Source organism: Mus musculus, chromosome 17 (assembly GCF_000001635.26).
Source record: "Mus musculus strain C57BL/6J chromosome 17, GRCm38.p6 C57BL/6J".
Lineage (NCBI taxonomy): Eukaryota > Metazoa > Chordata > Mammalia > Rodentia > Muridae > Mus > Mus musculus.
This window is the reverse complement of record NC_000083.6, coordinates 90,464,335-90,487,027: the sequence shown is the minus strand read 5'-3', so window position 1 is coordinate 90,487,027 and position 22,693 is coordinate 90,464,335. Positions and strand designations below refer to the sequence as shown.

At 36.8% G+C, this 22,693-nt stretch overlaps 1 protein-coding gene and 1 long non-coding RNA gene across 39 annotated transcripts in view; one reads left to right on the top strand and one right to left on the bottom strand.

The window, feature by feature from the left end:
- Nrxn1 (neurexin I) overlaps positions 1–22,693 on the top strand; it is a 1,059,516-nt gene that overhangs the window by 606,132 nt on the left and 430,691 nt on the right. The window lies entirely within an intron of this gene.
- Gm32337 overlaps positions 1–22,693 on the bottom strand; it is a 47,497-nt gene that overhangs the window by 22,391 nt on the left and 2,413 nt on the right. Inside the window, exon 2 of the long non-coding RNA XR_877116.3 lies at positions 1–22,693. This exon is cut by the window's left edge and continues 22,391 nt beyond it. This is a non-coding gene — a long non-coding RNA (predicted gene, 32337).

The following is a 22,693-nucleotide window of genomic DNA, read 5'->3' as shown; positions in this document are numbered from 1 at the left end:
TGCCTCTGGAAATGTTTTTTACTGTAGTTATTTAAAATAATATTTGCCAACAATGACCAGTTTGGAATATTTAGAATCTTTAATTTTTTGGGAAAATAATTTTAATTAGGGAATTTTTTAAAAAGGTAGATTTGTTATCAATGCATTATGTGATACTAAATATTAATAATAAAGTACTGAAATATAACATGTAGAATGTTTTTCTGAGGTGCATTTATGTACACTCATCTGAAATAGTCTACATTTGATCTACATTTTGTTTCTTATGGTTTCAGTTGCTTAAGCAGCTATGTTCCAAGGGTATAAGTGGAAATACTAGGAATACACAAATTGTGAATTTTCATAGTAGGAACTTGTTCCATCTTGCTTCACTCCCTTTCCCCAGCCTAGGCATGCTGTATGTGATATAAGACTTTTGGTTTCTTAGCAACCATCTTACACATCAGAACTGTCATTTCAGAATATCAATTTTGAATATACGTGTAAATATATATTCATTTACAGATATTAATGATGTTATTTTCTTGTCAGGGGACTTTTGAAGTTGAATTCTATTAAGGTTAACTTTTTATCTTGAGATCATGTTTATAAACCTAAGTGGAAGGTTTTCATTATTTTTATCAAAGCACTGATAAAATGATAAGTCCATCCAGGAAATATATAATAATAATAAACTTCTAATTGAGGCAGCAGGGTGGTGGAGGTGTCAGAGGTTACATGTCTATGCAGTATGAAAAAAAAAAGCTTAGAAACTTTATTAGAAAGGGAATCAGCTGTGGTAGAAATCAATGTGGTGGTTAATATGCAACTCAATAAAGAAATCACAAAATGGCATGCTGTCATACCTGGTCAGCCCATTGTCAGGGCTGGTTTGGAGTGGAAGCCACCTACATCAACATTCTCCAGTAGCATATACATGAGGTCCATTCTGTGAATGCATACTGTTATGGCTTCTGAGATTTACCACTTTCAAATACTGTCTGGCAGTACTTAAGGAAGTTGTTAGAGTGAGTATACTATGCTGCAGTCTACAGAATGCTTGACCTATTGGGTGTGACATGAGAAGATTTAATAATATAGGAGGGAAGGAAACAATTAATTATGGGGATAGGAATGACTATGATCTAACTCTCAGTGGAATACAACTGTTGCTTCACTCAAGTGTTAATGAACTGTTCTGAAGGCATGGGAAGGGCTGACCTCATAGCTGGGACATTAACAGGAGGGGAAGAACAGAGATCTCCAAAGTCTTGGAAACCATAAGCCCATGCTGATTTAACACACCTGGCTGTCTCCACTGAATTTCACCTTCCAAAGATTCTGCCATCTCCCAAGACCTGGGGACCAAGCTTTTTGCACACGAATCTTTACAGATCACTGAATATTGAACAGCCAAGCCATACCAGTGTTTTAAAAGTCTTTAAGGGAGTGATCATTGAAACCGGCCTCTCTAAACAGATGGAGCTTAGGGAAGTTTATTTCTTTCAGAAGTTAGAGGGTAGTCTGAAATACATTGATCATAAGGTTCTTCCAAGTTTAAGGGACATTGATTCATAAGCTGCCGGAGATGAGCGGGTGAAGGATCTTAAAGAGCAGATGTGATGGACCTGGTGAATCAAAGGAACAAGCGATGTGTGTGGGTGGAGAAAAAGACCGAGTGGTCAGACAAAGTGGCAGGTAATTCAAAAGTAATATTGATGTTTTGAATGGTATTGGAGAATGATGGTGTGGAAGTCTAAACTAGAAGAAATGTTTATATGATAGGCAACCTGTTTCCACATCTGTGGTGGAGTTGCAGATTTGTTGTTGCTGTTGGGGGGGGGGGCGGTTGGGGATCCACAGGCCAGAAGAGTTCAGTAGAAAACGGGTTTCTGAGCAATGTATTACAGAGAAGATGTAATCTTTTAAGCCAATCTGATTTTACTATTTGTCAATAGGTAGGAAAACATAGACTAATTAAATTTCTTTCCCACTTACAAAAATCCATATTCTCCGGTTAAAGGCAGAAATAGCCAAGAGGTCATGTAAATCTGGCCTATCACCCTGTGTGTAGTAAGGCTGGGGTGAGGTAACTTCTTTCTCCATTTCTTTCTCATCTTCCACATCTAACAAAGGGCATTATCCTTCTAGGCAACTACAAGATGAGGAGAGGGCTCAGGCTGGATGGGCAGTTCTCAGAGGGATGGGAGACTGATGGCTAGCTCTCCATCAATCGTTCTAGCAGTGCATTTCCCAGTGGTGAGGAAGGGTGTCAGGAGTCTAAGTGATCATTGGTAATTACACCAACAGAAACAGCTAGAGATGAAAGAAGCCAATGATCCCACTCTACTCCAGCATTAAATTTCAAGGTAAAGCAAGAGCTGCAACAACACGTGTCCAATGTCTAGGACTGAATAATTTCAGGGTATATCATAAACTACTTCTTTCATTCTTGTTTTGCATTTATTTATTTATTTATTTATTTATTTATTTATTCATTTATTTATTGACAGAGTTTCTCTGTATAACCCTGGAACTTGCTCTATCGACCAGGTTGTACTTGAATTTAGCAATCTGCTTGTCTCTACCTCTGGAGTGCTGAGATTAAAGATGTATGCCACCATTTTCAGGATGCTGTTTCTATTCTTAACCCAGTCTCTCTCTCTCTCTCTCTCTCTCTCTCTCTCTCTCTCTCTCTCTCTCTCTCTCTCTCTCTCTCTCTCTCCCCCCCCCTCTCTCTCTCTCCCACACTTTTTTCCCTTTTTTTTCAGTTTGGCTCTCTGAGAAAATGATTGTGGGGGACATGGGCAATGTACACAAATTATGATGGTAGACAAGGAAGATCTAATTTGGGGTTCAAACTTTTAAGCAAATATCTACCCATATTTAGCCAACTAATTGATTCTGACAAAAATCAGATTAAAGGGAAAACAAAAACTACCCACCCACAAAGATGGTCATGACTAAGAAATATATCATCAAAGAGGCAACTGTGAGGAAAATAAAGTAAATGCATATGAGCGAAGGATCCTGAAGAAGAGAAGAAGAAAAGAGCAAAAGTAGAATAAGAAGATTGGCAAAGCAGAAGGAAGGCGCCCTCTAAGGGCCTTGTTCTTGGAGCATTGCAAGTAAAATGCACAATTTTTATTAGTGAACAGGTAGAATCTTCTGACCTCCCTAGTGTGCCTGTCCTTCCACCCTTTGTCATTTCCCAGTGACAGAACTGATATGTCCACTGGGCATTGTGGCTGCCTGTGCCTGTGAATCATACCTTCCATAGCGGCACACATGATTAATTCCTCCTGACAGCGAAACAGTGTTAGTCCTAGAGGTGAAGGTTGATCACAATAAGCTATTTCAGATCTGGCACACCACGTGCACTTACTAAATATCAAAGAATATATTATTGATGACGCCAACGACAATGTTTTCTCCCCTTACTTCCTGATAGCTTTCAAAGTCTCTCTCTCTCTCTCTCTCTCTCTCTCTCTCTCTCTCTCTCTCTCTCTCTCTCTGTGTGTGTGTGTGTGTATGTGTGTGTGTGTGTGTGTGTGTGTGTGTGTGTGAATGTATGTGTATACAAGGATACAAGAGTCCTATTTCTCTCTGCTTTATTTTCTTGAAATGGGCATGGTGTTTCACTGAACTAGAAGCTCACCATTGCAGGTAGACTTCTCTGCCCCTTAGTGCTGTGGATACAGTCACACGTGACCATGCCATGTGCACTCTTTGTGTGGTTCTTGGGGATTTGAACTCAGGTGTCCATTGTTGCATTGCAAGTGTGATTTTTATCCATTTAACTGTATTGACAGCCATTTTTGATATGTATTCAGTTTACTGTCATTTTGCTGGCAAACAGATGTAAATTTCTTCCTATGTGCCAAGATAATTTATAAATATCTTAATACACATTCAAAAACTATCAGTACCAATCACCTTTTCTGATGTTCTAGTTTCATTATAATCTTATTTGTATTTGAAAATCAGAATCATAATAAGTGTTTATGTAATCATTGGGGGGAAATCAGTCTAATGGAAAAGAAAGAAGAAACAATCCACTAATTTAGCAAGAACTTACTGTATACCAGCATTGCATACTAGTGATGAAGGCTGGCACTGTTCACTGATCTGTAAGTAGAATTATAGAGATTTGGCTTCATTTTGGGCTTCGAGGTACAAACTCTTTGTGTAACACAGGCTGACCTGGGCCTCACTGTGTATACTATAAAATATTCTCAGACTTTTGATGCATCTTCTTGAGCCTTCTAACTGCTGCCTTAATACTACCTCCTGCCTTGTACACTACCTCATCTGGCCATCTTAAATCTTGATTATTTTTTCCAACTCTGTTTAAAAACAAAAGACTTTTTTGCTGTGGTGGCGATAGTGTTTGCGACTTTGCACATGGCACAGAAGTACTCTCCATACCTGAGCCACTCATCAGTTTATAAAGTTATTCTTTTAACTTCATTCCTAGCTATTTTTCTTGGTTCTGACGAAAGACTGGGATATTCTGTGCCAGGCCACAACTTCTCATGCTCAGCAGGACATGAATCCCAGCCATGCTATTATAGGTGTGCCGCACTGGTTTCTGGTGTTGCTTCATTGGAGTTTAAGCCACACCATGTTAACACTCCACGGCTATTCTGGGCCTGCTGGGCCTTATTATACCTCAGTTTTAGAATCTCTAATGAGCTGATACTGGTGTTTTGCTCTGTTTTGTTTTGTTTTGTTTTAAGACTAACAACACTTTTGCCTGGCCTGTAGAAGTCCTCTCTAGGGTACAGAGGATCTTGTTTTGAAAATCATTTCTTTTGGACATATCTGTGGCTCCAGTTCTCAAAATGTCTAAATCTATCCAAATGTAGTGACTTATACCATTAATCCTTTGCCAGTGAATCTCTGTGACTTTGAGGTCAGCCTGATCTAAAAACTTTGAGTTCCAGACCTGAAATTCTATCTCAAAAAATTGTTTTAAGGTTAAATCTATACCAAGGAGAGCTTTCTGAGCAGTTGATTTATACTGGAGCATATTTGCTGTTAATGAACAAAGCCAAATTGGCTGGTTCTGCTGGTAGCTTAGGCTAGACTTCCTTTCCTTATGCAAGAAGTATTATTATCTGATGGGCACAGTTCTGGTGGACGTCACTCGCATTGCTCTGACTACTTTGTGTAACCTAAAGCTGATTTACCTCCTGTTAAAAAGCTCCAGTGTCCTTTACAGCTCTTGCCAGATTCCAATTTATATTTGTCAGTTTCTTTGCAAAACTAACAAGAATAGCTCGTTCTCAGCCCAATAAATGATTACATCATTTCCACCAGGTAGTACGTGATAATTCATCCTTTAAGAGTTTTCTTCTTCTACTCCTGCAACCCACGCCTTTGTGCATACCACAGGAATAAACTAGCCAGAATACTGGTGCAAGAACAGAATCCTACTTCACTCACAAACTAGTAACAGCAGTGGTATGTTTTCTTCCCTCATAAGTACATGAGAATTTGACTTGATGTATAGATTATTTTAATATGCATATTGCCTCTTCTAAATGAACTTATGATGTTGGGCATCTTCATTTAATACCTGGGAGCACAGGTATTATTTTTTAGTAGCATGTTAGCTGCTAAGAATATGAACTAAGAATTATCCATTAAAGTAGAACATCTACTGAGGTCAAAGTTCATTGTAGTTGTAATATTATTGCTGTGAATCAGAAAGTGCAAGATCTGATGGTAGCAAGCATAAGCAAAGCATTGATTCTGGCTATCCTCTTTAGAAGCCCTATTGTAATAACTTATGCTTATTGAGCTTACAAGAAATCTATCTGTCAGCCATGGTAATATGGCACAAGTAGAAATTCAGAGAAGAGCAAGATAGAAAATAGCCTTTCTTAGAATTGGTATATGCAGCAAGGTTTGTGATGGTAACAATACTCTTCTGTAATGAGTGGCTTTTATTATTAATACTAACAATCATTTATGATAGTTATAAATTGCCCCCATTTATTGAGTACACATTATGTATTGGGCACAGTGTGATCTACTACCTCGCTCAAGGCACATTACTCAGTCCTCACACAATCCCTAGTGACTGGTATTTTATGGATGAGACACCATCACCAGTCTGATAATAAATGGCTGGATCCAAATCACACCCATCTCTGTTCCAAATTTCTTCCTTCCTTTAACCACTCGGTTATTATTAACAATATAAATCTAAAGATTTGAGCCACTAATGTCAAAGAATTTCCAAAACAACTGCTTATTTGTGTCTGTTGTCCCAAAATGTTAGGGCCATTTTGACAGGTGAGATAATTAAGATATGTTTTGTAATATCATCAGCAGGGCTAAGATATTCTCTTGGAGGATGAAAGAAAATAAATCTGTACATAACCCTTGCCTAACAATGTAAAGACCCAAATGCTCGAGGAAAAAATTTGCCTACAATGCAAAGCTCTGCAGGACCACTCAGTTTCACAATATTAAATTTAAAAGCATAAAGCCAGTGTTCAAATTAAAAAGAATAGTTAAATTCTTTATGAGAAATATTTTTTCAGTGTCTTATATTTTCAAAGTCATTCAATCAGTCAATCCTTACACTTCATTGTATATATATGTTTCATGGGTCTGGAGAGCTGACTCAGTGGTGAAGGGCTCTTGCCTCTCTTACAAAAGACTTGCATTCAGTTCCCAGAACCCACACTGACTGACAATGCCTGCGACTCCAACGCCATAGATTCTGATATCCTTTCTGACCTTTGCGGAAGCCCCTGCAAATAGTTGGTACATATAAACCCACTTAGGAAAAGAGACACAAACATGAAGTAAATAAATACATTTTAAAAATAATATTTTTCATAATGATTTCATCCTGGCCATTTGCATTTTTCATTTAAGGACTTTATTAATCTGTAATTAGGATTGTTATAATGAAACTTGTAATATTCACTGGGAGCATAATCTTATTCTCAAAGGGTTAGGCTATAAACAAGCATTACTGTCAATAAGCACAATATGGTGGAGTTGGGCATTTAAAATGAGTTGTAGATGATTTAGGGATTTATAACAAAGGATTTATTTTAAAAAAGGAATTAAACAAATCTTATATCCTGTTATTGTGTAGGTACTCTGCTTGGGAAATTTTCCCTTAGATTTCTACACACCTTTAATTTTTTCTAAATTGCACATTAATATTAGATTGCTTTGCTATGTATTGCCTTAATCAGAAAAGCATATGAGCTAAAGCCAGCTCTGGGACTGCAGAGCCTCTCAAAGATGCCATAAAGGGGACATAAACAAAACATTAGACCTCTTATTCTCTCTCCCTCTCTTTTATTGCCTAGCTCAGTGGTCTGTTTTATAGCCATGGTGCTCTGCCTAGGAGTCAATACTCTACCTGCAAGCTAGACTGCCACTCAGGGAGGTAGAAAATCTTTGACTGTGGGCTTGTATACAATAGATTTGTCTATTCTGGTCTTGAAATCCCTCCCTCCACTCTCTACTATCCATTTCCCTTCTACTTTCTAGACAGACTACACAAGCTTTCCTTGGGCATGTATGCTCAAGAACTTGACCTAGTCACCCAGTATTTGCAGCAAAGGCTCAACTAACATGACTGTCATCCTGACAGTCAGCTGATTCTCTATTTGTGGGGAGCTGCCCTCACATTCGCCGTTACAAGATGGCGCTGACATCCTGTGTTCTAAGTGGTAAACAAATAATCTGCGCATGTGCCAAGGGTAGTTCTCCACTCCATGTGCTCTGCCTTCCCCGTGACGACAACTCGGCCGATGGGCTGCAGCCAATCAGGGAATGACACGTCCTAGGCGGAGGATAATTCTCCTTAAAAGGGACCGGGTTTCGCCATTCTCTCTCTTGCTCTTGCTCTCTTGCTCCTGAAGATGTAAGCAATAAAGCTCTTGCTCTTGCTCTTGCTCCTGAAGATGTAAGCAATAAAGCTTTTGCCGCAGAAGATTCCGGTTTGTTTCGTTCTTCCTGGCCAGTCGCGAGAACGCGTGTAAGATCTATTCATCTCTGTGTTCTCTGTCTCTGAATTATGTTGTTGTCTTCTTTATTTTCTATAGTGTTTTATTTCTGACTTCTTCCAGTTTCTCTGTCCTCTTTAAACACATCACAGCCAACACAACTACTTCTTCATTTAACAAGTGCTTATTGAATATCTTCTACATGGCAGATATTTTGCCAAGTGCTGGGTCAAGTTTATGGAACTTGCTGAAGATATTTACATTACACAAAGGATTCTACAATTCATTTTAAAATAATGCCAGTGGGGAAAAATTCTGAAAGTATGTAAAGTTAAGATTAGTAAATATCCCTGCCTAACATTGAATTGGGTTATAGGTTTTTTTAATATTTTCATTCATCAAAAAGCACTTTATGAACTTTAAGTTTACTATCACTGTTCAGGATAATTTGATTTATTTATAAAATTAAGTGTAAGACATATGTACTTACTGCCATATTTTTTAAATCATTGTATCAATAAATATTAGCAATCACATTCAAAAATCTCACGGAGTTGCCACACACACACACACACACACACACACACACATATATGCACACGTGTATAAATGTGTGCCTGTGAAAGTCAAAAGAAAAGAAAGAAAAGAACAAAGAAAAGAAGAAAAGAAAGAAGGAAGGAAAAAAGAAAGAAAAGAAAGGAAAAAAGAAAAAAGAAAGAGGAAGGAAAAGAGAAAGAAAAGAAAGAAGGAAGGAAAAAAGTAAGAAAAGAAAAAAAGAAAAGAAGAAAAGAAAGAAGGAAGGAAAAAAGACAGAAAGACAAGTAAGTTTCCTAAATCGCACCTCTGTTGTACTTAGCTGGCTTACCAACAAAGGCATTTACATGGTGATCAAGCTCACCATGTACCAAATAACATGCTGAATGATTCACTTCTTTATATCTATGTTGCATACATTTAGTTTTGTTCACTTAGGACAAGATTCCATCATTATGGGGAGATGTCTACAATAAGAAGGATGGCAGACTCTATCTATCGCTTAATTAGAAGAATTGAGTTTTTCCTGATTGATATTGACTCCTGTTTCCTGTTTCCTGTGGACAGACAATTCTTGACCAAGCTATTGTTTGGTTCAACTAATCTGACTGTCATCCTGACACTGCCTTTGTTTGCAAACTACATAGATACTCAGATTCAACCACTTTATTTATCTTCACAAATTTTCATGATATTTGTCTCCCTTTCTGACTATATAGAGACAGCAAAGTATGCAAACCAGAACATAATATGAACTTGCAGGACTGGGGTAGGACTAAGACCTCGATTGAAGGTCTGCAAGTAATTCATTCTGTTACTTTAGAAAAAAATTGGTGTTCACATGATAGTACTGTGGTGATCTGCCTGTCCCAACTTTACATTCATATATAATAAGGGTGGTATTTTTTTTAAAAGGCATGTGACATGTTGAGAGTCTTGGTAATGAAGAGATTATTTTTGCTTTCCAACTCAGAGCCAGAAAATATTTCTCTTAAAGAACATTACAAACATTATCCCTTGCACTGTTAGATCAACCACTTGTTCCCAATAGTACCCCTTCCTGAGTTTTCATTCTATGACTTGCCACTGTGCCTTTACAAATTGCTGCATACCCCTCTCTTATTAGCTATTCCGGTGCTTCTGCCCACATGAGCTCTGTAGTCTTCAGTTTGCTTTCTTCATCGTTGTAATCTCACTTTACAGACTCTCTGCTAATGAAATTGGTTTTCACATATGGAGAGATTTTGGAAGATACTTTTATATATGAACAAGTTCTTCATATTTTAGAATTAATTGGCATGCTCTCTAACCTAAAGACATAGTATACAGTTTAGACATTGAAAGACCATTGAAGTGATGGCTTAGCAGTCTTGCAGTGAGCCTGAGTTTCATTTCCAGTAACCACATGTGGTGGTTCATATCGTCTATACCTCCAGCTGCAAGTATCAGACAACCTCTTCTAGCCTTGGAGGACACCTGCATTCAAATACACTTACCCTCTCTAGAGATAGATAACTTTAAATATATATATTTGAGAGGAGATTATTTTTAATTAAAATCCAAATATCTAACTCTCTATTTGAGACACAATATCTGTAACCTTTTAAAGTTACATTTAAAATTCAAAGAATCAGCTAATTCTTGTACAAAATTGTGAAAATACTCCCTGGTTATTGAAATAAAGGTTAATTATGAAATCAAATGGAATCATGTTAGAAAATATTTTGGATACAATTTGGCACAGTGTAAGAGCTTTATTGGATAAATAACTGCTATTTTTTTCTATTATTAAGGCTATAAGCAAAAATCAGTAGAAACAAATGTTCATACCTGGGTCAGTTATTTGGGATGTACCATGAAATTAACCTCTTAACAATACAAATGTTAAACTAGAGGGTATGAAAATATGTTGAGAATGACATCCAATATATCTTGAGTGCAAGAATATATATGGCAGCATTTCTATAGTTACTTCCACTGTGATATAAACAAGTTTTTGTATCCTCAGAATTGCACTTATTTTTTAGGGCACTGGTCTCAACAGCCCTACCTCTTCAAAGAAATGATTTCTTTTTGATCCATTTAGTAACTTGATCCCAGCTGCATAAAAATACACTTGCAGCATTTCATTTTGCCATAGACTGCTGATGGCTGCATTCCATAAGCTAAGGGTTTCGTCAAAAGGAAACCACTCAAAGTACAAAGCTTTCACAGGAACTTGTTGCATCTGCTGACACCCAAACTGGAATTATTTGCAATTCATAAACCATGGATGTAAAATTAAAATGTTGAAGATATGTATCATTCAAAATTGTACAGTGCATGTTGGCGATTAAAATGTTCACCATCTAGTGGGTACTGTGTCATCAGTACTTACCTATTTTAGGATCATTTTCCTATTGTCTGCTTGGTCTTGAGGGCAACCACTCAGGTGCACAATTTGCCCAGGAATACAATTTCCATGGCTGATGCTCTCCACAGTAACATCTTCAACGAACTGTTGCCAGAGTTGCAAATGTCTTAATCATAAGGAAGAGGCTCTCTGGCTCTTTCCCTTTGGCTATGGGTTGTAAGACATGTCAGTTGTATGTGAGACATGAGTGCTCTCTCACTGTTACTTCATGTAAGTCATGGAAGATATCATCATCTCCAAAAGTGAAGAGAGCGGGTCATTTAAAAAATCCAAATGAACATATCACACAGGTTGGTCTGACAATCATTAGACAGACAAAAAAGCTTTTATCTATAAACGGACACTTTCTCCTATCTCTTCTCTAACTGGATTGTTTTGTGGCAAACGGAATACTTTTCTTCTTCTAACCTCACATATTTTAAATTGAATGTTGAGAATATGCAGACCTAAGAAACAAACAATGGCCATAATAATTTGATGTAATTTTGATATCATAGACAAGACTTAGAAGTAATTTTTCTATTTTCTCTAATATTTTCTCCTGTCAAAGATTCCCATAAAACAGCACAGAATGGTATAAAAAATTTAAATGCAGGGATCTCTAGAAAAAATGTGAACAAAGCATCCAATGTGGCCTTGAAGACTAAGGTTTTCTCAGAGATATGAGTATTCATTAGTCTGTGTGAGTATTTATTGTTCTTTGGTCTTATGATCAAATAATTATAAGGCTTTCCTTTATTTACCACTCTCCATATGAGAGGAATGCCTGAGTTATCACATTAATAAACTAATGTTCTTTCTTTTAGAAAATTTAAATGGCTTTTCACCTAGACTTTATCATTATTCATTCTGGAAATAGGACCATATAGGTAGAGTTGAACCTGAAGGGCAAGTTTTACTTTCCATTTAAATCTTCTAGGAAAGTCACTAACGTTTGATCTTGTCAGTTAGATGCAAAAATACCTTGATCTTCCCCAGCCCAAATCTTTATGAAGAGAAACACACACACACACACACACACACGCACGCACGCACGCACGCACGCACGCACGCACGCACGCACGCACGCACACACACGCACACACACCAAGAAAATATAGAGTTGGCCATGATGAAGTCAGAGTATAGGAGAATGTGTTCAGTCTTTGGTTGTATGTATTTTAGAAAATATTAACAAAATAAAATGTGTCCCTTCTGTCTTATATTCAATATTTGAAGTCTACTCTACTAGGCAAAGTAAATTTTCTTGTTTGAATCTCCAAAGGACAGCAATTATAGTTATATCAATGTCGGAAGTGATAGGAAATTAAGTGCATAGCACTATAACTATTTTCCAAGGTTGGTGTTTTGAATCATGATATTATGAGATATGAAGAGTTTTCTGTTATCTGTGATCATGGGATTCCCATCAGAATTATCACTCAGGAACCTCTTCATTGTTATTAAATACTTTAGAATACTTTAGGTACACGAAACATTTTATAAATTAGAACAATAGCTATATTTGTTTCAACTGTGCTGGGCAATACTTTAGTAATTTTGGAAAATTATAGATCCATTGTTCATAAAAATGCATACACTAACCATCAATTCCCACAGATTGTGATGGTTAGTGATTATTCCTATGTTTTCATAGATCCCAGATATAAATTAATAAACTTTTCAAATTTGGGTAAATCACTTAATCTTGTAGTCTGCATGACACTCATAATAAGCTGTAATAAACTTCATTCTAAATGAATCTTTCCATATATATATATATACATGAATTAATTTTTGAGGATTAAGAGGTGCTATAATAATTTTGAGTTAGAATGCTTATCCATTCATTTCTTATTTCTGAAAACATATTTTTTATACAATGTAGTCTGATGAGGATTACCCACTCAAGACTCCTCGCAGAATCTCCCTACCACCCCTCCCACCAAAATCCACACTACTTCATTCTCTTTAGAAAACAAACAGGCAGGCTGGTGAGATGGCTCGGTGGGTAAAAGCACCCGACTGCTCTTCCGAAGGTCCAGAGTTCAAATCGCAGCAACCACGTGGTGGCTCACAACCATCCGTAACGAGATCTGACTCCCTCTTCTGGAGTGTCTGAAGACAACTACAGTGTACTAACATATAATAATAAATAAATCTTTAAAAGGAAAAAAAAAGAAAACAAACAGGCATTTAAAACCAAATTAAATAAGACCAAATAAAAGCAATCAAACTGGAATACAACAAAACAAATAGAAGAAAAGGAGCCAAAGAAAAAGCACAAAAATACACTTCCATGCAGAAACACACATGTTCACACACACACAGAGAGAAATCCCTCCAAAATCAAACAGTGAGAAATCATAATATATTTGCAAAAGACCTTTAAGGGAAAAGACTTAAAAACAAGAAGTTCTGAGAAAGTATTATAAGACAAAGACCCTCCAAAAATGCTGTTGCTTTTGGTTTTAAGGCACTGTGCTCAGCAGTAGATGGCCATCTCAAAAAGACAAATGTACTTACTCTGCAACATCAGGATTTGGGAAGTGAAGGCAGGAAGATCTTATGATTGAGGCCACCTTGAACTACATAGTGAAATAATATCTTTAAATAAAAAATAACATACAAAATAACAAACCCCAGAAAGCAATCCATGAGCACAGATATATTGACATTAGTAACATATAGAAATTCATATGAACCAGGCGGTGGTGGTACACACCTTTAATCCCAGCACTTGGGAGGCAGAGGCAGGCAGATTTCTGAGTTCGAGGCCAGCCTGGTCTACAAAGTGAGTTCCAGGAAAGCCAGGGCTATACAGAGAAACCCTGTCTCGAAAAACAAAAACAAACAAACAAACAAACAAACAAAAAACAAACAAAAAAAACCCCAAGAAACAAAACCCAACAAAAAAGAAATTAATATGAAAGTTTGTTTCAAATTTTGAAAAATTCCAGCCTAAATAATATGTCTCACACTAATTTCTTATTATTTTGTCCATATGCAACCTTTTTTAAAAGTCTTAAATTCCACCTTTGATTTTTGACTATTTTTAATAACAACACGAAAGCATGTGAGGTCTGTGAGGGAGTCAGAAAAGAGTGGAAGATCAGGAGTAACCTTGTAATAAAAGAAAATGTAAAGGCATTGGTGCCTGGACAAATTCATTTTATAGCTCATTAACTCTGATCTTAATTGACAAAAGTGATTGCAAAGTTTTCCCACATGAAGAAATTATACACGCATCCATATGCAAACATACTTGTGCATGATAAAATGGAACTGACTTTTTAAAACTCATTTTGAGGAGCAAAAATGCAGGTAGGTAGACTTTTCTTTAGTCTCTAAACAAAGTTTTGGTCAGCCATTTGTGGTTTGTCTTCAGTTCACATAAGATTGTTTTTGGTAATCTCAAACACATTTCAGAGAATGAATATCAATACTGGCAAGAGCAGAGTAAAACTAATGGAGATAGATCATTAGCCCTTCCCAATTCCTGCTCATCAAGACAAAAGAGATACCTCAATATCTGCCTTCTATGGTTCCCGATTATAAGCTCACTCTCCTATCTACCGTCATCTCTCCCCTACTTAGCATAAACAATTATTTATGATTAATTTGAGCAAAAGCCTGGTGCGTGAGGAAAAATACTAAACAGAGTTCTATAGTGCTGCCTGGGTTCGATAGCACCCTTTTAGGTATTTACTATCTAGTGGAAGAGACAGCACACCTTAAGGAAATTAACATTTCTTAGTTTCAGAGGAATACATACATACTTGAGAAAAATGCACACTCCTAAAGGCCACAGCAGGCATTCACGAACAACTTTTTATGAACCACATACATACAAACTTTATCAAACATATATTGTCCCATGTCCAGTAAGAATGCAGATTCCTGAGGAAACCCTAAACCTCCAGCCATTCTAGGGATCATTGAAAACTCCGCCTTTCTGAGAAAGGGCTGCCAGGCTCCATTTTTAAAAACAGCATCATTTTATGGCCCGGAAACTCAAGGCAACACACACCTATACCCTGCCCTCATGTAACTCTAATATAAATATAAATGACTCCACTGTTCATTTGGTATCTATTTTTTTGCTTTTATTTGTATAAATATTCTTAGTTTATACCACATATTCTTCCTAGCTGTGATCCTGTGAGTCCCCTCCACTTGCTAACCCCTTGACGCTGGATAATGAATAATCAGTGTCTATTGAAGAAGCATAGGAAATTACCAAAATATGTAGGAACAGGGCTACAATCATTGTGTGTGTGTGTGTTTATGCGTATATGTATATATGCATATATATTCCCTGTGAGCTCTAATATGTGTGCATTTAACATCACAGAGAATGTTATGGAAGGAAATTATATTCAGAAACAAAAAATGACATCAGAAAATGGTAACGTTTGTACCACACCGTAGAAAACAGTGACATCATAAGAGCTGAAATGCTTTGGTGTTGCTTATTTGGAGTTACACAATTTGCTTCTTTTCTTATAAGAGTAATCCATGTGATTTGTCATACAAGGTCAATAATTCAAGTCAGATTTGAGTGCTAAACCTCTTTATCCTTACGGTTGAATGGACTCTACATATACAGAAGCTAACAATATAACCAGTATGAATGACTGCAGTGCAGTGAAATGAAAGTCACACAGGACACCCATACACAGCATCCACCATACACAATGTGCTAACACCATTGTTTACCTATTCGTGTATTTTAGATTTTTTTCCTGTGTCTCACAGTTGCTTTGATTGTTTGATTTCTTTACCAGTCACCTCTGTGAGATCAAGACAGTCTTGCTTTCCTCTCTATTTCAATGGTCCTCAAACTTCTTATTACCCTTTAATATAATTCCTCATGTTGTAGTGACCCCCAACCATAAAATCATTTTGTTGCTACTTCATAACTATAAATTTGCTATTCTTGCCAGCATAAATGTAAGCATCTGATATACAGGATATCTAATATGTGACCCAAAAAGGAGTTGAGACCTACATGGGGAGAATCACCACTCTGGGCCCTGTCAGGCTTTCTTCTTTCACAATTGTTATCTTATTTGTATTTAGGATTCCGAACTTATGGCTACTCATTTAGTTTAGGGATGTTAATGCTATTTTACTTTTCTTAGCTATCTTTTAATACTCTACTCCACATCCTCCTTGAAGAACATTGGATATATTTCCCTAGGTATAAAAAATACAGGAATAAAATAGGTTAAATGTATATGACTATAATCACAAATATTTCTTATTAATATTTACATAACTTCTAAGAAAAATTTGATGCATATGTTCTAGGCTATGTCAGATCCACATAAGATCCACAGCATAAGGTGGTCTTTTGAATGCTTTTATTTCTACTGATCTATAAACCTACTTTCAGTTTTCTTGGTTGACGAGTGATTATAAGCACTATCATTTCCTTCTGTAGTCAGAATTTCCGTTGTGGAAATAGCTTAGTTCAAAATCCCCTAGTCCTCCCCTTTATGGACCCTGCACAGGTATTGAGTACTAATATCTGCTACCTTGTTAGTCTGTTTCCACTTAATTGATTTTTTTCTATAGTTACAAGGCAAATATAGAATAAATCTACATTTATGTGTGCAGTATTTCTTCTTTGTCTATTACTCCAAACTGAATGTGTCTCCTAAAACCATCTGTTCCCCAGCTTGTCCATTAATGTAACTCTTATAATGTTATGCTAAGTATCTCAAATACAATTCATGGATACTATAGTTAAGGGTTTGGGAAAAGTATTCTTCACTTCAAGAGCTGGGCATTATATTTCAACACATGTCTTAGTTGGGGTTTCCATTGCTGTGAACAGACACTATGTCCAAGGAAACTCTTATAAGGGACAACATTTAATTGAGGCTGGTTTACAGGTTCAGAGGTTCAGTCCATTATCATCCAGGCAGTAAGCATCGCAGAATCCAAGCAAGCATAGCATGGAAGGAGCTGAGAGTTCTATATGTTGGTCCAAAGGCAAACAGGAGAAGACATGCAAACAGGCAGCTAAGAGGAGGGTCTCAAAGTCTACCCCCAAAGTGACACACTTTCTCCAATGGCCACATCTATTACAACAAGGCCACAGTTCCTAATAGTACCACTCTCTTCCCTAGGCCAAACATATTCAAACTACCACAACACATAAAAATGTTTTTAAATCATTGTGTGCAACTGTTGTCTGTTTATTATATTTCTGTTCAGTGAAAATCCTGAGGTTATATTTCACACTAAACATGTTGGTATTGGGTCCCTCTCACACTGTGCTCATCAAATGATTCTTTCAAGCCTTCATGCAGACTTTTATAAATGTTTTTGTTATTTTTTTCTGCTTTGAAGCAAATAAGTATGTGATGAAGATGATGCCCTGTGAGCTGAAATGGGTTTTATTAGCTTAACAGTCATTCAAGCCATCTTAACTTCTATGTTGGCCCTCTGGATCATTCATGGGTACATTTTTATTTAATTTGAAGAGACAATACATACTTAGAAGAAAAAAAACAAGTGTGGTTTTACATATTGGCCTGAGGCTTTGAGGACCACAGGAAGCAATGGTAAGCACATTCTTTGGGGAAAACAGTATAAGTATTGATCTTGTGCCACAATGGCTTTCTTGCTGCCGAAGTCAAGACCTTTCTGTTCGTATGTATTTCATCATAGTGTGGTCCCTAAGAATTAGAGCAATGGTACTCTTTTGGTAGATAGGAGATTGTACAGGTATATCAAAGTTAATAGCAGTCTTGCAGAATGATGGTACATTAAATATGAACGATTTTTAGGTCTACATCTAATTTTTAATTCACAAACACCATTAACTAAGTGGGTAGTAAACACCTGGCCAATAAACGTATCTGTGATATGCATATGGCTACTTGGCAAGTCCCTGGGCAGGACAATAAATTGGCTGGGAAAAAAATCTTCCTTTAGCGCCATGTAGACTGAATCTGCAATTCAAGCCCTACAAGTCAAGAAGTGTCCATAACTTCTTCATAGATATCAAGAATCATTGGCATTAGCCCAGTTCAGGATGATAAGTAAGCCGGAACATTTGTTTCTTCACCAAGAACCACATCATAATTGTGTCTCTCTGATAAGCCTGAGGCCTCTTGGGAATTGTACTTTGTAGTTTGTGTTCTTTGCCTACTTATTAGGTGTGGAAAAAATTTCAAATATTAATTAAAAAACCCAAGAATGAATGTCTGGTGTTGTACATTTCTTATATTTGAGTGTAATACCTGAAAGGTGTGTTTATTAATAATAACCCTGGGTCACTTTTCCCAAACCCACAAGTTGAGAGGGCATATGAATCTGGCCTCAACAAGTTTTAAGTCTGTGTGAGTGGTGTGTGGTGGGCCCTGTGCATGGTGTTGGCTCACATGAGTTTATGAGAACATAGACCCATGTGTGTGCATGTAAAATTCAGAAGATGTGCAATGTCTAATTTATTGGTTTCTATTTTATTGCTTTGAGACTGTGAACAGAAAGTGGCCATCTGGGCTAGGTTGACTGGCCAGGGACTTTGACTGAACAGCTCTGCCCCACAATATGCTGGGGTTACAAACACTCACAACCATGAGCCGTTGTTTATAAGGGTGCTGAGATTTGAAGTCACCTCCTCATAATTGTGGTGTAAGTGCTCTTGAGCAGTATCCTCAGTCTTCAAGTTCTAATTAATATCTTTGGTGAATGGAATGTTATTAGTCTTATTTTTTTTCCCTGACATGTTCAGCAAGGACAACACAAGCTCTTCCTTTTAGGTCCATAATGTTCTTACCCAAAGGCATTTTCTCCTTTTTGAGAGCCTTAGTCCACTTTATTTACCAATTACTGTCCTTAATGGTCTTGGAGTAAAAAGAACTGTTTTACATTTCTGAAAATGCTGTGGCTCTTCAGAAACCTAGAGCATAAGTTACCAGTTTTCTTGAGGAAGACATATCTCTGTGGGGTGCCTAGAACATAGGTGGTCTGACTCACCTGTGTGTGTAGCCATCTTTCCTGGAAATTGGTTACATTCATCAGGGGTGTATTTAGCTTCTAAAATCCAGTACACTGACATCTGACTAAGTAGATCACTTAGTTTTAAGATTTCTTAAGGGGTTGAAATAGATAGCCCAGGGTCTTAATAAAGCATGTCAGAGGATATCAAACATTTATGCTCCTCCTCCCCCACTTCCTGGTTCTCCATCCTTACAGTGGTTTAGAGGACATGGTGTTTTTCATGGGAAATAACTCTCTAGTTTTTGTAACAGTTACAAGGGTTTAGGTCAAGATAAGCTGAAAAAAAAGAAAAACATGCTAGTTCCATTTCCAGCATCTCACTATTAACTTAGGCAACATGATTGTAAGCAAGGTAGGGAAAAGGGAACATTTTTAGAGGACGGCATTGCTGTACAATGTTCTGAAATACTGCTCTTTGTCAGGGAGAAAGAAACATAGATGTTGAAAGCAAAATTAGAGTTACTGGGTCACATCAGCTTTTCTTGGGTGATAGCTTGCTCTAGGAAAGCAGAGAAGAGGGTTTCTGCAGAAATATTACTGTGGAGAGCCTCACTCTTTCTACTGGTTGTGTTTTAAGGCAGACACTACCTAAGAAGTAATCACGTCTCATTCAAAATTGCACCATTTAGCACTTCAAAAAAAACCACATAGCAATATCAACATACTTTCCATCTCTAATGTGTCATCAAACCAACTTTCTAGTAACCTAGAAGATTCAAATGGATCTGTATTTACTTAGGGTTGGACTGATGGATTTTTCACTGAGTCAATATAAAATCATCTCTACAATTTCCAGTTTTCTCAGGCACCCTGAATGTCTTCAATATCTTAGACAGTTATGATTATCTAAGGTTATTTTGTTGCAGTGGATCTATTTCATTCTGCTTGATAGTTGGTCCACAGACTTTTAATTTGACTAATGTGGTATTTATCCCCCTCAGCTTTCACAAGCAATTTTCTGGCTTATGCAATAATTTTATTCACCAGGTTTAGAAAATAATACTCTAGTTGTATGCCAAGCAGGGACTATCTGCTACATGACTATAATTGTTGTCTGGTCCTTAATATCCCTATAGGAAATTTAGTATGAATCTGACTTAATAGTGTCAGTGTTTTAACAAGTAGAAACACACAATCAAAATACCAAGCTAGAGCTTGATCCACAACCACTCACTGCACACAAAGATGAGTCACTAGTTTGAAAGGTGGGACCGTAGCCAGATAAAAGAGAGAACCTAAGGTATATGATGAAATCAATTAGAAGATTTGTCACAACATTTGGATTTTACTCTGAAGACTTTTTGTTCTTAAATATATGATATAATAGATTTCATCATTGAAAATGTACAAATTTCTTAAACATGACTTGCATAAGCAACACACAGTTACACAATGGAGAGTGAAAATCAGCTACTGATTTTCCTTCTCCCTGTTCTGCACATGTGCCTAAGCTTTACCTCCATCACTGAAGAGATGCTCCGTGCCCGCGTGAATGGAAGTGCACTGAAGAATGATTATGGCCTCATATGGTGCTGCTTACTGCAGTGCTCTGCTACTTCTTTTCTCAAGTATGAATTTATTGCCAACCGAGGGCAGTAGTTAATAGCGTTCTTTAACTCAGAGGTAAAACAAAAATTTGCAGAAATTTACATAGCTTTCAAATATCTAAAGCTACTCTATGTGAGTAGCTTCAAAACAAAAATCACCTGTATTGTTCCTAAAGAAAGAGAGGAAGAAAGCCTTGTGGATCAATACAAACTTTTCCTATTGAGTGAATTATCGGTAGCTTGTCTAGCAGTTTAATCTTCCCCATGCTGTATAAATGCTTGCGCTAGGGTTTAAGACTGCTACTTTATTATACTTTTTGTCTCGCCTGTTGATTGGCTGAGAAATATCTGTTTGTTGGGTCTTTTGGAGTTTCCCTAGAGAATATTTATGTAAATTGAAAAAAATCAGTATTACTTGAAAAAAAATAACTAAAACTTTGACTTAACAAGACAAAAGAGAGTAGTGTCTAACCCTTCAAGTAGGAAATTACTTTTCTTCATGATGCATAGCTTTCACGCCATTCTTGACTGCTACTGCTGAGGGAGAAAAGACCGACCTCTCCTTTTCTTTTGCCATGGTTCCTTTTTCTTCTGAAATGTGTGGCAGTGAATAATATTTGAATCAGTAAATTTAAGATATAATAGTAAAATGCATGGTTGATAAGATCTTCCAGTCTCATGGAAAACTTTGATTATAAAGAAGCAGGGGAGAATTTGCAAGGAAAAATAAAATAAGGAATTAAGATCACAGCAGAGTGGAGGCACAAGGATGTCTTATTTGTAGTTCTTCTTTACCCTATAATAAATATTGGCTAAAAAGGGACAGCCTAAGCTCCAAAAGAGGATTTTTGATAGAAGCATATTTTTCTATGAAATGTTTTGAAATTTGTCTTTGACAAATTTTAAATGAAATATTGCTAATATAAAGGGGTATTAATTACATTTATTTGTATTGGTCTTTCATCGACCATTAAAGTGTTCAGTTCAACCTCCTTTTAAGCTAATACTTGCTCTGCTAGGTAACATTGCTTTTAATATAAGACATTTTGAATTGGATTAAAACACTTATGTTCCCAATCAGTTGTCTCTAAGTTTTATTAATAAATGAAAATATACAATAACATAAAACCCCTGTTTTTCTATCTTTTAAAAATGAATGCCATAGGCTGGGTTCTATCAAGGAAGGCTGTAAGTAGCCCTAACTCTGGGAAAGTAGAGTTAGGAAAGCCAGGCATTCAAATCCATCCTGACCACCATAGGGAGTTCAAGGTTACCAGCCTGTGATTTCTGAGATATTGTCTGAGAAACTCATACCACCACCACCACCACCAATAAAACAGTAAATCCACTTTTAGTTGTTGAAGAGAAGCAGAGAAACAGGCATTTATTTAATCTAATCGGAGTTTTTTAAAAAAAAATGCATATCTAGAAATGTTTATTGTATCTCTGTAATAAGATGTTTAAAACAATCTGAGGCTAAACTATTTTACTGAACATTCTATGAGACAATCATTAGACATTCAAAAAAATCACCAGTATTGCTTTGTTTTAATATGTACCGTCTGTTAGATATTGAAGACTACAACATATGTCTAATGAAAGCTTCATTACAAAGACATTAGCAAATTAATTCCACTTGCTCTGTGGCTTCTTTTATTTAGAATGCAATAAGGTAAGTTCATTACCTTTGCAGAGTTAGGCTTTCTACTGTACTCTGGTGCAGGCAGGAACAATTCTACAGAGGTCTCTGGATCTACTAACACCTGTCAAGACAAACACGCGGTCCTCGGGGGGAAATCATCACAGCAACAGAAGAGAGCAAATGGGAGGGAAAGCAATTCTTTACAAAAGGAAAAGGAAGACAGTTACAAAAAATAGATTAATGTTTTTTTTTTTTAAATGCGTCAGAGGTCAAATATGTGTTATACAAGAAACAAAGCATTCCCCATCTTTTAGGAATTGATATTTTGGAACATGTACCCTCTCCCAAAACTCGACGTTCCAGGAGACTTCAGTCAGGAAGTGCCCACACCAAGGCCTTTCATTCCCCAGCGATGGTTCTCTCGTTGTTCCACGGTAAATATGTTTGATGCTAAGTTTAATGTTTATCACTCTTGAATGATTATCCTGATGAAGCCGACAACATTTCCACTACAAACTCAGACAGCCACAGATTCAGAAGTTAGCCATTGAACTTTTCTCAAAATTCAACTGCCACCAGGCCGCTTTGTTTTTCATGC